The sequence below is a fragment of the Schistocerca serialis genome, chromosome 2 (assembly GCF_023864345.2).
Source record: "Schistocerca serialis cubense isolate TAMUIC-IGC-003099 chromosome 2, iqSchSeri2.2, whole genome shotgun sequence".
Lineage (NCBI taxonomy): Eukaryota > Metazoa > Arthropoda > Insecta > Orthoptera > Acrididae > Schistocerca > Schistocerca serialis.
In genome coordinates this window covers 1,139,338,563-1,139,351,617 of record NC_064639.1, presented here as the reverse complement: position 1 = coordinate 1,139,351,617, position 13,055 = coordinate 1,139,338,563, and positions in this window count along the sequence as shown.

Here is a 13,055-nt window from a genome sequence, read left to right as displayed (position 1 = left end):
CCAGGTAAATTTCTGGATGGTATCTTGGACGGTAATGGCCGATTTCCTCCCAAATCCTTGACACACTCCGAACTTGCGCTCTGTCTCTAAAACCTCGACGTCGAAGGGACGGTAGACCCAATCTTCCTTCCATTTTCAGATACTATCAGAGTTACTGTTGGGCATTAATAACCAATGTCATGCCCTTACAATTAATAAATATTTACAAAGGATGTGGTTTTCCCGGATTTGATAATGATCGCTTCTGTGGATTGATTGTAAGTTGATAGAGACCCAATCAACTTTATTTTCCACTACCTGCCATTGCCAAAATTTTAATGAGTTGTTTGTTGAATCTGTACCCAGAGAAATACCAGATGATGGAGACAGAGTTTGTGAAACCGGTCGTGTCTTTTGAATAAAGATTTTTAGCTGTCGCAGCGTTCCTTTATATTCAACATGCAAGAAGAATTGTCGTCAGCAGATGCTGATGCTAAGGAATAGGGGGCCTGAGACGAGTGACACCCTTTGTCAGTCACTATCAACTTCAAAGGCTACAAGAACTGCTGCTGCCAACGAATGCCAAGTCCATCTCAACTAGTTTCCCGGGGAATATTGTGAAGGGAACCGTATGCGGTATGTATCTGGAGCCGATTGGCTCAAGCGAGGCCCATAAAGTTGTGCCAGACGATTCGGATACTGGACCCTAGATAACTGGAAGTGTGTGGTGTGGTCTGACGAGATATGGTTTTTTATATGTATATAATGCCAGTCGTGGAGTGCAACGACCGTTTCTCTTTAATTTATTGTCTTTCTGGACGTGTCCATCCATACGTGTCATTTAAACAGTGGGGCGTCATACATGTCGATAGGCGCCACCGTCCCCCCGACAGGGGGGTCTCGGATTCGGGACCGGGCCCCTTCACTTAGCATTCCGCCTTTTCGACAACGCAGTTGCAGGGGCGAACCAACGGCGTTTGAATGGGGCGATTGATCCGCAGTATGTTGGTGGATTTGTAACGTATTCCAAACCATTATCTGATGAAAACTCTCGTCTTTCATGACGGCGATAAGTGTACGCATGCAAAGTTTGGGGCATGCGTTACTGGTTAACAAGCACACGGTCACTTTACGGGACCATAACTGAAAGAACCAGAGGTTGTACAGAGTTTCAGGGAGAGCATAAGGGAACAATTGATAGGAATGGGGGGAAAGAAATACGGTAGAAGAAGAATGGGTAGCTTTGAGGGATGAAGTAGTGAAGGCAGCAGAGGATCAAGTAGGTAAAAAGACGAGGGCTAGTAGAAATCCTTCGGTAACAGAAGAAATATTGAATTTAATTGATGAAAGGAGAAAATATAAAAATGCAGTAAATGAAGCAGGCAAAAAGGAATACAAACGTCTCAAAAATGAGATCGACAGGAAGTGCAAAATGGCTAAGCAGGGATGGCTAGAAGACAAATGTAAGGATGTAGAGGCTTATCTCATTAGGGGTAAGATAGATACTGCCTACAGGAAAATTAGAGAGACCTTTGGAGATAGGAGAACCACTTGTATGAACATCAAGAGCTCAGATGGAAACCCAGTTCTAAGCAAAGAAGGGAAAACAGAAAGGTGGAAGGAGTATATAGAGGGTCTATACAAGGGCGATGTACTTGAGGACAAAATTATGGAAATGGGAGAGGACGTAGATGAAGATGAAATGGGAGATATGATACTGCGTGAAGAGTTTGACAGAGCACTGAAAGACCTGAGTCGGAACAAGGCCCCCGGAGTAGACAACATTCCATTGGAACTACTGACGGCCATGGGAGAGCCTGTCCTTTCAAATCTCTACCATCTGGTGAGCAAGATGAATGAAACAGGCGAAATACCCTCAGACTTCAAGAAGAATATAATAATTCCAATCCCAAAGAAAGCAGGTGTTGACAGATGTGAAAATTACCGAACAATCAGTTTAATAAGCCACAGCTGCAAAATACTAACACGAATTCTTTACAGACGAATGGAAAAACTAGTAGAAGCCGACCTCGGGGAAGATCAGTTTGGATTCCGTAGAAACACTGGAACACGTGAAGCAATACTGACCTTACGACTTATCTTAGAAGAAAGATTAAGGAAAGGCAACCCTACGTTTCTAGCATTTGCAGATTTAGAGAAAGCTTTTGACAATGTTGACTGGAATACTCTCTTTCAAATTCTAAAGGTGGCAGGGGTAAAATACAGGGAGCGAAAGGCTATTTACAATTTGTACAGAAATCAGATGGCAGTTATAAGAGTCAAGGGACATGAAAGGGAAGCAGTGGTTGGGAAGGGAATAAGACAGAGTTGTAGCCTCTCCCCGATGTTATTCAATCTGTATATTGAGCAAGCAGTAAAGGAAACAAAAGAAAAATTCGGAGTAGGTATTAAAATCCATGGAGAAGAAATAAAAACTTCTAGGTTCGCCGATGACATTGTAATTCTGTCAGAGACAGCAAAGGGCTTGGAAGAGCAGTTGAATGGAATGGACAGTGTCTTGAAAGGAGGATATAAGATGAACATCAACAAAAGCAAAACGAGGATAATGGAATGTAGTCGAATTAAGTCGGGTGATGCTGAGGGAATTAGATTAGGAAATGAGCCACTTAAAGTAGTAAAGGAGTTTTGCTATTTGGGGAGCAAAATAACTGATGATGGTCGAAGTAGAGAGGATATAAAATGTAGACTGTCAATGGCAAGGAAAGCGTTTCTGAAGAAGAGAAATTTGTTAACATCAAGTACAGGTTTAAGTGTCAGGAAGTCATTTCTGAAAGTATTTGTATGGAGTGTAGCCATGTATGGAAGTGAAGCATGGACGATAAATAGTTTGGACAAGAAGAGAATAGAAGCTTTCGAAATGTGGTGCTAGAGAAGAATGCTGAAGATTAGATGGGTAGATCACATAACTAATGAGGAAGTATTGAATAGGATTGGGGAGGGGAGAAGTTTGTGGCACAACTTGACCAGAAGAAGGGATCGGTTGGTAGGACATGTTCTGAGGCATCAAGGGATCACCAATTTAGTATTGGAGGGCAGCGTGGAGCCTAAAAATCGTAGAGGGAGAACAAGAGATGAATACACTAAGCAGATTCAGAAGGATGTATGGTGCAGTAGGTACTGGGGGATGAGGAGGCTTGCACAGGATAGAGTAGCAAGGAGAGCTGCATCCAACCAGTCTCAGAACTGAAGACCACAACAACAACAATTGTTTCGCATACTCTGCCTCAATTTTTTTTTTTTTTGTTTTAAGTCCGGGGTGATAAGTTACAATACAGCATCACCGGTCTATTGCGGTCTAACTGTGTCGGTGAGGCAGTAAATTTCCACAGGGCAGTGACTGCGTCACTGCAATTCACTTTGAAGGTGTGGCGGTGGGACTTGTAATCCCGTACCACCCTCTGACGGTGATGGTACTACCTGAGTCGGGCAGAAAAATTTTGCAATTTCCACAGGGCAGTGACTGCGTCACTGCAATTCGCTTTGGAGGTGTGGCGGTGGGACTTGTGGTCCCGTACCACCCTCTGATGGTGATAGTGCTACATGAGTCAGGCAGAAAAATTTTGCCTAACATGGGCAGGTGAAGGTGTGGCAGTGGGACTTGTAGTCCCGTACCGGGGATGTGGGGTGCCTCAATTGTAACGTCCCTACGTAAAGTAATATGATTGTAAGATTGCGGCTGCGAGAACCAGCGATTACGCGGTACCGTAATTTGATACGACAACCCACTTTGCTCTGACGACAACGCTCTTTGCTGAAAAAAAAAAAGAGGAGCATCTATGTTTTCCTGTAATTGTTAGAGATAAGAAATGTCGGTTGGACATTGTGCCTTTTGAGGTCAGATAAATTTGCATTTTTGGAGTGCAGAGATCAACATGTAACCGCGATTATCAAGAATGAAAATTGAATTTGTGGACAAAAAGAAGGTAAATATCTTTACTAAGCTTTATTCGATGTTGGATCCTCGAATCTTCATAAAAACTATTTTACGTTTAGCAATACAGTGTATTGTTATTTCTTCGTGAATTAACACTACTGGGTGAATCTGCTACTATCACGGACCGAACGACGCGCAAATTCGCCGTCCGCTTCTATGTTCAAGACGTCCCCTAAGCACAAATCTGTTAGTCAGAAGATATCATACTGCCACTCTTGTTCAACCTTATCATTCTGAAAGTGTTTCCAGAAAAGAAAATCTTACGGCAACTGTGAACATTGTAGCTGCTAAGGGAGACGGAATTTTCATCGTGAGTTGTAGCAGTTTTCTCCGACTTTGCCCGGCGTTCTCTGAGAACCGGATAAGCAGAAACCTCCTACCGCCAACTCATCCTGTACCTAACCCGTTCTCTCTTTACAGCAGCCACGAAGAAAACACATTCATCTATAGTCAATTTTTTTCACAGATTGTTTGTATGAGACAGATAAAAATTTTACGATCTATGCATCTAAAAGCAGAGAGTTTTTTTTAATGCAACACCTGTCTTATCTTTGTCAAAGATAAAAATCAAAGAGCAAGGTTTTTTTTTTTCTTTACGACCTAGAGGTCTCATTTCACAATTGTGCAGCGGCTCCCGACTCTACTCCGGTTAAGTTACCCTTCCTGCACCTTTACTTCCGCTGGTCATCCTACTTGTGGTTGCCTCCCGCTAGTGCAGGATTGATGAGGATAAAGCCACGCGTGGGGCAAAGATCCGCACCTAGGTTTCGAATATATTGCCATCGATTCAGAAGCTGACTACCACGTGGCAGGTTTGTCTAATTGTAGCGTTTTGTTCCATGAAAGTTCGTCCTGGTGATTCCCTCCATAGACGGGAAATTGATGTAAGCCTGTTTTTCACTATTTACCTGTCACGTTTCCGATGTTTTACTTGAACATCGTATAATGCAGGGTTTGAAGCGAAGAACCAGCGAATTATTCGTTCACAGAAATACGTAATTGTTCCAGTTGGTCTCCAAAACAACAGTGGCTCCTTCCTCAGAAAACTGCGAAACGGGGCAAATCGCTGCAGGGATTTTGGGGTAAATCCCCGCAGCTCCAACAATGTGACGACAAATCTTCAATAGTAACACCCGCAATAGATGACATTCAACACACAAAGATTATCTCACCTCAAGATATAATTCTGCTGTCTAAAATAAGGACTTAGGGGAAACTTTCTGGCAAGCTGAAACTGTTTCTAACGTCCACACCCAATACCGAATGAAAGGAAGAAGAATACAAAGCAAAATAAAAAAGCTTGTTATTGAGAAGGAAAGACGTTATTGAGAAGGAAAGATGTTCTTAAGCTAACTTAAATCTACTGAGCTCAGATGCTAAACTAAGGGACGAGGCAATTCAGCAGCACAAAACAATTAACACAAACAGCAACGACAAAAAAAAAATGCAAATTGGCAAAGCATACAGCAATAAATATAAATTAGGAAAGCAAATGCAACATTATCACTAATATGAGCCAATGTGCAGCAAACAAGAAAAATAAATCAGTAGTAAAACTGGCTTAACAGAGTAATACAATGTGACATTCAGTAGCACTATGCCTGGCAAACAGCAGCAGCAAATGCAATAACTTATACGTAAATATGACATAGCTCAAGCAGAAAAAATAGTACACTAAAGACAACAATGCAGATAAGGGAAATGTCTATTCACATCTTAATATCTATGTCATTAAAGTGGTGCACCACAAGAAGTTATTCTACCAAAAACATTACCAAGTAGCTGAAAAGAAATTTACGTATGCAGTAACTGTTATTAATCCCTTCTTATTGTTCTTTCCTTTCCAATTGCTCCTTTTTCGAAGAATGTTATAAAATTATTATTTAATAGATCAGTTGACAGAAAGTTTTCACATTAGCAAATGCATTTAATTTTATTTGATAAAACCGATGCTGTAACACAGCTGGAAACCAGATATCAAATGAAATAAGCAACTATCTAAAGTGAAGCATAAAAATATCATTCAATAGTCATGTGGCATTTCATAAGTTAGTAGAAATTCTCCCAACTCTCGCAGAAAGACACTTGTCATAATCAGGTGTGCAGATGTAAGAATATTTCCCATCAGTTTATAAGCATTTCAATAAGTAGCATAAAGTACGCGCTCCACAATATAATCATATAAATCTTCACGTGTTTGTTCAAGCGTGGTGTGAAGATTTTGTTCCATTGCGTCTAACTGTTGCTGTGTTTGTCTCTGGTGTTGTTCCATTGTGTCTAACTTTTGAAGATTTTGTCCCATTTGTTTCTGATTTTGTTCAAGCGTTGTGTCTAACTTTTGTAGCCTTTGTCCCATTTGTTGCATTAACTGTAGTAACAATGCACTGGTGTCTGAAACATGTTCCACAGTGCTATTCGGCAGCGCATTTGAACCGGCAATATTCGCATTTTGAAAAGCAGAAAATGTGTCTTGACTTATCTGAGAAAACGGTGAGGACGCAAAACCTGAATCTACAGTATTTGCAAGATTGTATCCTGTCATTTCGGATTCCTGAGGCGAGCTGTTGCCGACCGATCGATCGATAATGCTTCCCTGTTCACTATTTGTTTCACTGTCTACGCCATTATTTGCCGCCCGCTCCATTACGCTATGCACAATTTCCAAATTACTACTTTGAATGTCTGTTAATTCATTACACAGTGGTGCTGATAAGCTACGCTCGTCGTCACTATTATTTCTCAGTTTACTTTGGAGCCTAGTGTTACGTTTTTCACACGCCATAATTATCACGTATTTCACACGATAACACAGAAAAGCACAATTTGAAGAGCAAAATAAGTAAACACATTAACATAGCACTGAAAATAATATCTACTTAATTGCAAGCGCAGCTGTGAAATACTTGATGCAAATCTACATGCATGCCACAACTGTTTTACTGTTCAACAATGAAAAACTGCAACTACAAAGGAGATTCTCTCTACAAATACGAGCTAGCAGTGAACAAAAGCTACACAGAAGATTCCAGTTAGGTATCCTCGGCTAAGGGTCGACATATGAAACGTCCCCTTTGAACAATTATACATGATTGCGCTTAAACTGACACACATATTTTTAGCGCAACGCAATCTGACTTTAAACAATCCCTATAGAAGAATGGCCCTGACTAACGAAAACCTATACCTTTCATGAATCACTTACCTCACAAAACTCTTCGTTACTCGAACTAGTGCAATACAGCGAGCGCCACTACTGCCAGCCAAATAAGAGATTCAAATTACTGAAGGCACTAACTACTGATAGGCATAGTTAGCAGATGAAAGATTTTGATAGAGAACAAACAATATATTTACCTAAATAGTGTTCAAAAGTGATAATATTGTATATATCAGTCCATGATATCCAATATTATAAATTTACTCTTTCTGATGGACACATGTCCAGATCGTCAGCTCTCAAAATTCCGCCATCTCTCTCCCCACATCCACCACTGCTGGCGGCTCACCTCCAACTGCGCAACGCTACGCGCTGTTAACATCCAGTTGCCCAACACTACAATAGCGACTATTTCAACAACGCCAACCAGCCGCAGACTGCACACAGCACAGCCAGTGATTTTCATACTGAGCGCTACGTGGCGTTACCAATAAGAAAACCTATACAGCCTACTTACAATTTTCATCCTTGTTTATCTCAAATGGGAAGGAGTGGGGTAAAACCCCACAGTTTTCATTTCAACTAAATTCTAATTTTCTCTGTGATTTATACTCAGAGTTGGAATTTGGAGGTAACAACCCACCCTATGACTTTAATTGTGGGAAAATTTACGCCTCATTAACAATAATAGCAGAAAAACCGAAAACTGTGACGCCTTACCTCCGCCTACCCTACCGGAAAAAATCGGAGGGACTAGAACTTTCTCTCCATTTAGCCAGATCCGCCAATCAGCTCAAGTTCCTACAGCTACGCGTTGTAAGCTACATCTGTATCTACATACATACTCCGCAATCGACCATACGGTGCGTGGTGGCTCCCAAACAGAACAAGGCTCTGTACGAGCCCTAATCTCTCTTATCTTTGTGGTCTTTCCGCGAAATGTAAGTTGGCGGCAGTAAAATTGTACTGCTGTCAGCCTCAAATGCTGGTTCTTTAAATTTCCTCAGTAGCGATTCACGAAAAGAACGCCTCCTTACCTCCAGAGACTCCCACCCGAGTTCCTGAAGCATTTCCGTAACACTCGCGTGATGATCAAACCTACCAGCCCGCCTCTGAATTGCTTCTATGTCCTCCCTCAATCCGACCTGATACACATCCCAAACATTCGAGCAGTACTCAAGAATAAGTCGTATTAGTGTTTTATAAGCGGTCTCCTTTACAGACGAACCACATCTTCCCAAAATTCTACCAATGAACCGAAGACGACTATCCGCCTTCCCCACAAATGCCATTACATTCTTGTCCCACTTCATATTGCTCTGGAATGTTAAGCCTAAATATTTAATCGACGTGACTGTGTCAAGCGCTACACTACTAATGGAGAATTCAAACATTACGGTATTCTTTTTCCTATTCATCTGCATTAATTTACATTTATCTATGTTTAGAGTTAGCTGCCATTCTTTACATCAATCACAAATCCTGTCCAAGTCATCTTGTATTCTCCTACAGTCACTCAACGACGACACCTTCCCGCACACCACAGCATCATCAGCCAATAGCCGCACATTGCTGTCCACCCTATCCAAAAGACCATTTATGTAGTGAAACGTCCCCTTAGAAAAATTTATGAATTACTGTGCTGATAAACCTCTTACATTATTTGATTTTCAAACAGCTGAGCAGAACTGAACGTACTCAGACATTTCGCTCTTTACCTATTCTGATCAACACTAAACTGAAACACAATATTTTTAGCGCAACGCAATCTGACTTTCAGTAATCCCTAGAAAAGAATGGCCCTGACTAACATTAACCTATACCTTTCGCAAATCACTTACCTCACAAAAATCTTCGTTACTCGAACTACTGCAATACAGCGAGCGCCACTACTGCCAGCTAAATAAAAGATTCAAATTACTGAAGGCACTAAATACTGTAGTCATAGTTAGCAAATGAAAGATTTTGACAGAGAACAAACAACGTATTTACCTTAATAGTGTTCAAAAGTCATAATATACACTCCTGGAAATTGAAATAAGAACACCGTGAATTCATTGTCCCAGGAAGGGGAAATTTTATTGACACATTCCTGGGGTCAGATACATCACATGATCACACTGACAGAACCACAGGCACATAGACACAGGCAACAGAGCATGCACAATGTCGGCACTAGTACAGTGTATATCCACCTTTCGCAGCAATGCAGGCTGCTATTCTCCCATGGAGACGATCGTAGAGATGCTGGATGTAGTCCTGTGGAACGGCTTGCCATGCCATTTCCACCTGGCGCCTCAGTTGGACCAGCGTTCGTGCTGGACGTGCAGACCGCGTGAGACGACGCTTCATCCAGTCCCAAACATGCTCAATGGGGGACAGATCCGGAGATCTTGCTGGCCAGGGTAGTTGACTTACACCTTCTAGAGCACGTTGGGTGGCACGGGATACATGCGGACGTGCATTGTCCTGTTGGAACAGCAAGTTCCCTTGCCGGTCTAGGAATGGTAGAACAATGGGTTCGATGACGGTTTGGATGTACCGTGCACTATTCAGTGTCCCCTCGACGATCACCAGTGGTGTACGGCCAGTGTAGGAGATCGCTCCCCACACCATGATGCCGGGTGTTGGCCCTGTGTGCCTCGGTCGTATGCAGTCCTGATCGTGGCGCTCACCTGCACGGCGCCAAACACGCATACGACCATCATTGGCACCAAGGCAGAAGCGACTCTCATGGCTGAAGACGACACGTCTCCATTCGTCCCTCCATTCACGCCTGTCGCGACACCACTGGAGGCGGGCTGCACGATGTTGGAGCGTGAGCGGAAGACGCCCTAACGGTGTGCGGGACCGTAGCCCAGCTTCATGGAGACGGTTGCGAATGGTCCTCGCCGATACCCCAGGAGCAACAGTGTCCCTAATTTGCTGGGAAGTGGCGGTGCGGTCCCCTACGGCACTGCGTAGGATCCTACGGTCTTGGCGTGCATCCGTGCGTCGCTGTGGTCCGGTCCCAGGTCGACGGGCTCGTGCACCGTCCGCCGACCACTGGCGACAACATCGATGTACTGTGGAGACCTCACGCCCCACGTGTTGAGCAATTCGGCGGTACGTCCACCCGGCCTCCCGCATGCCCACTATATGCCCTCGCTCAAAGTCCGTCAACTGCACATACGGTTCACGTCCACGCTATCGCGGCATGCTACCAGTGTTAAAGACTGCGATGGAGCTCCGTATGCGACGGCAAACTGGCTGACACTGACGGCGGCGGTGCACAAATGCTGCGCAGCTAGCGCCATTCGACGGCCAACACCGCGGTTCCTGGTGTGTCCGCTGTGCCGTGCGTGTGATCATTGCTTGTACAGCCCTCTCCCAGTGTCCGGAGCAAGTATGGTGGGTCTGACACACCGGTGTCAATGTGTTCTTTTTTCCATTTCCAGGAGTGTATATTTCAGTTCATGACATCCAGTCTTGCAAATTTACTCTCTCTGATGGACACACGTCCAGATCATCCGCTCTCAAAACTCCGCCATCTCACTCCCCATAGCCACCACTGCTGGCGGCTCACCTCCAACTGCGCAACGCTACGCGCTGTTAACAGACAACTGCACAACACTACAATAGCATATACTCCAACAACGCAAACCAGCCACTGCCTGCACACGGCACACTCAGTAATTTTCATACAGAGCGCTAATTGGCGTTACCAACATAAAAACCTATAGAGCGCTACATGGCGTTACCAACAAAAAAACCTAAACAGCTTTCTTGCAGTAGATAGAAAACAGCGGACCTACTACACTTCCCTGGAGCACTGCAGATGATACCCTCACCTCCGATGAACACTCACCATCGAGGACAACGTACTGGGTTATATTACTTAATAAGTCTTCGAACCACTCACATATTTGGGAACCAATCCCATATGCTCGTACCTCAGTTAGGAGTCTGCAGTGGGGCACCGAGTCAATCGCTTCCCGGAAGTCTAGGAATATGGCATCCGTTCAAATGATTCAAATGGCTCTGAGCACAATGCGACTTAACTTCTGAGGTCATCAGTCGCCTAGAACTTAGAACTAATGAAACCTAACTAAGCTAAGGACATCACACACATCCATGCCCGAGGCAGGATTCGAACCTACAACCGTAGCGGTCGCTCGGTTCCAGACTGTAGCGCCCAGAACCGCACGGCCACTCCGGTCGGCTATGGCATCCGTCCATGGTTCGCAAGATATCATGTGAAAAAAGGGCGAGTTGTGTTTCTCAGGAGCGATGCTTTCTGAAGCAGTGCTGATGCTTGGACAGCAACTTCTCCGCCTCAAGGAAATTCATCATATTCGAACTGAGAATATGTTCGAGAATCCTGCAACAAACCGATGTTAAGGATATTGGTCTGTAATTTTGAGGATCCGTCCTTCTACCCTTCTTATACAGGGTGTTACAGAAAGGTACGGCCGAACTTTCAGGAAACATTCCTCACACATAAAGAAAGAAAATATGTAATGTGGACATGTGTTCGGAAACGCTTACTTTCCATGTTGGAGCTCATTTTATTACTTCTCTTCAAATCACATTAATCATGCAATGGAAACACACAGCAACAGAACGTACCAGCGTGACTTCAAACACTTTGTTACAGGAAATGTTCAAAATGTCCTCCGTTAGCGAGGATACATGCATCCACCCTCCGTCGCATGGAATCCCTGATGCGCTGATTCAACGCTGGAGAATGGCGTATTGTATCACAGCCGTCTGCAATACGAGCACGAGGAGTCTCTACATTTGGTACCGGGGTTGCGTAGACAAGAGCTTTCAAATGCCCCCATAAATGAAAGTCAAGAGGGTTGAGGTCAGGAGAGCGTGGAGGCCATGGAATTGGTCCGCCTCTACCAATCAATCAGTCAACGAATCTGTTGTTGAGAAGCGTACGAACACTTCGACTGAAATGTGCAGGAGCTCCATCGTGCATGAACCACATGTTGTGACGTACTTGTAAAGGCACATGTTCTAGCAGCACAGGTAGAGTATCCCGTATGAAATCATGATAACGTGCACCATTGAGCGTAGGTGGAAGAACATGAGGCCCAATCAAGACATCACCAACAATGCCTGCCTACCGTCAGCCCACACATGTTGATTGTGAAAATTTACAATTTGATCACGTTGGAATGAAGCCTCATCCGTAAAGAGAACATCTGCACTGAAATGAGGATTGACACATTGTCGGATGAACCATTCGCAGAAGTGTACCCGTGGAGGCCAATCAGCTGCTGATAGTGCCCGCACACGCTGTACATGGTACGGAAGCAACTGATTTTCCCGTAGCACTCTCCATACAGTGACGTGGTCAACGTTACCTTGTACAGCAGTAACTTCTCTGACGCTGACATTAGAGTTATCGTCAACTGCACGAAGAATTGCCTCGTCCATTGATGTGTCCTCGTCGTTGTACGAGGGCAGTTAAATAAGTAATGCAACACATTTTTTTTCTCGGCCAATTTTGGTTGAAAAAACCGGAAATTTCTTGTGGAATATTTTCAAACATTCCCGCTTTGTCTCGTATAGTTTCATTGACTTCCGACAGGTGGCAGCGCTGTACGGAGCTGTTAAAATGGCGTCTGTAACGGGTGTGCGTTGCAAACAACGGGCAGTGATCGAGTTTCTTTTGGCGGAAAACCAGGGCATCTCAGATATTCATAGGCGCTTGCAGAATGTCTACGGTGATCTGGCAGTGAGCAAAAGCACGGTGAGTCGTTGGGCAAAGCGTGTGTCATCATCGCCGCAAGGTCAAGCAAGACTGTCTGATCTCCCGCGTGCGGGCCGGCCATGCACAGCTGTGACTCCTGCAATGGCGGAGCGTGCGAACACACTCGTTCGAGTTGACCGACGGATCACCATCAAACAACTCGGTGCTCAACTTGACATCTCTGTTGGTAGTGCTGTCACAATTGTTCACCAGTTGGGATG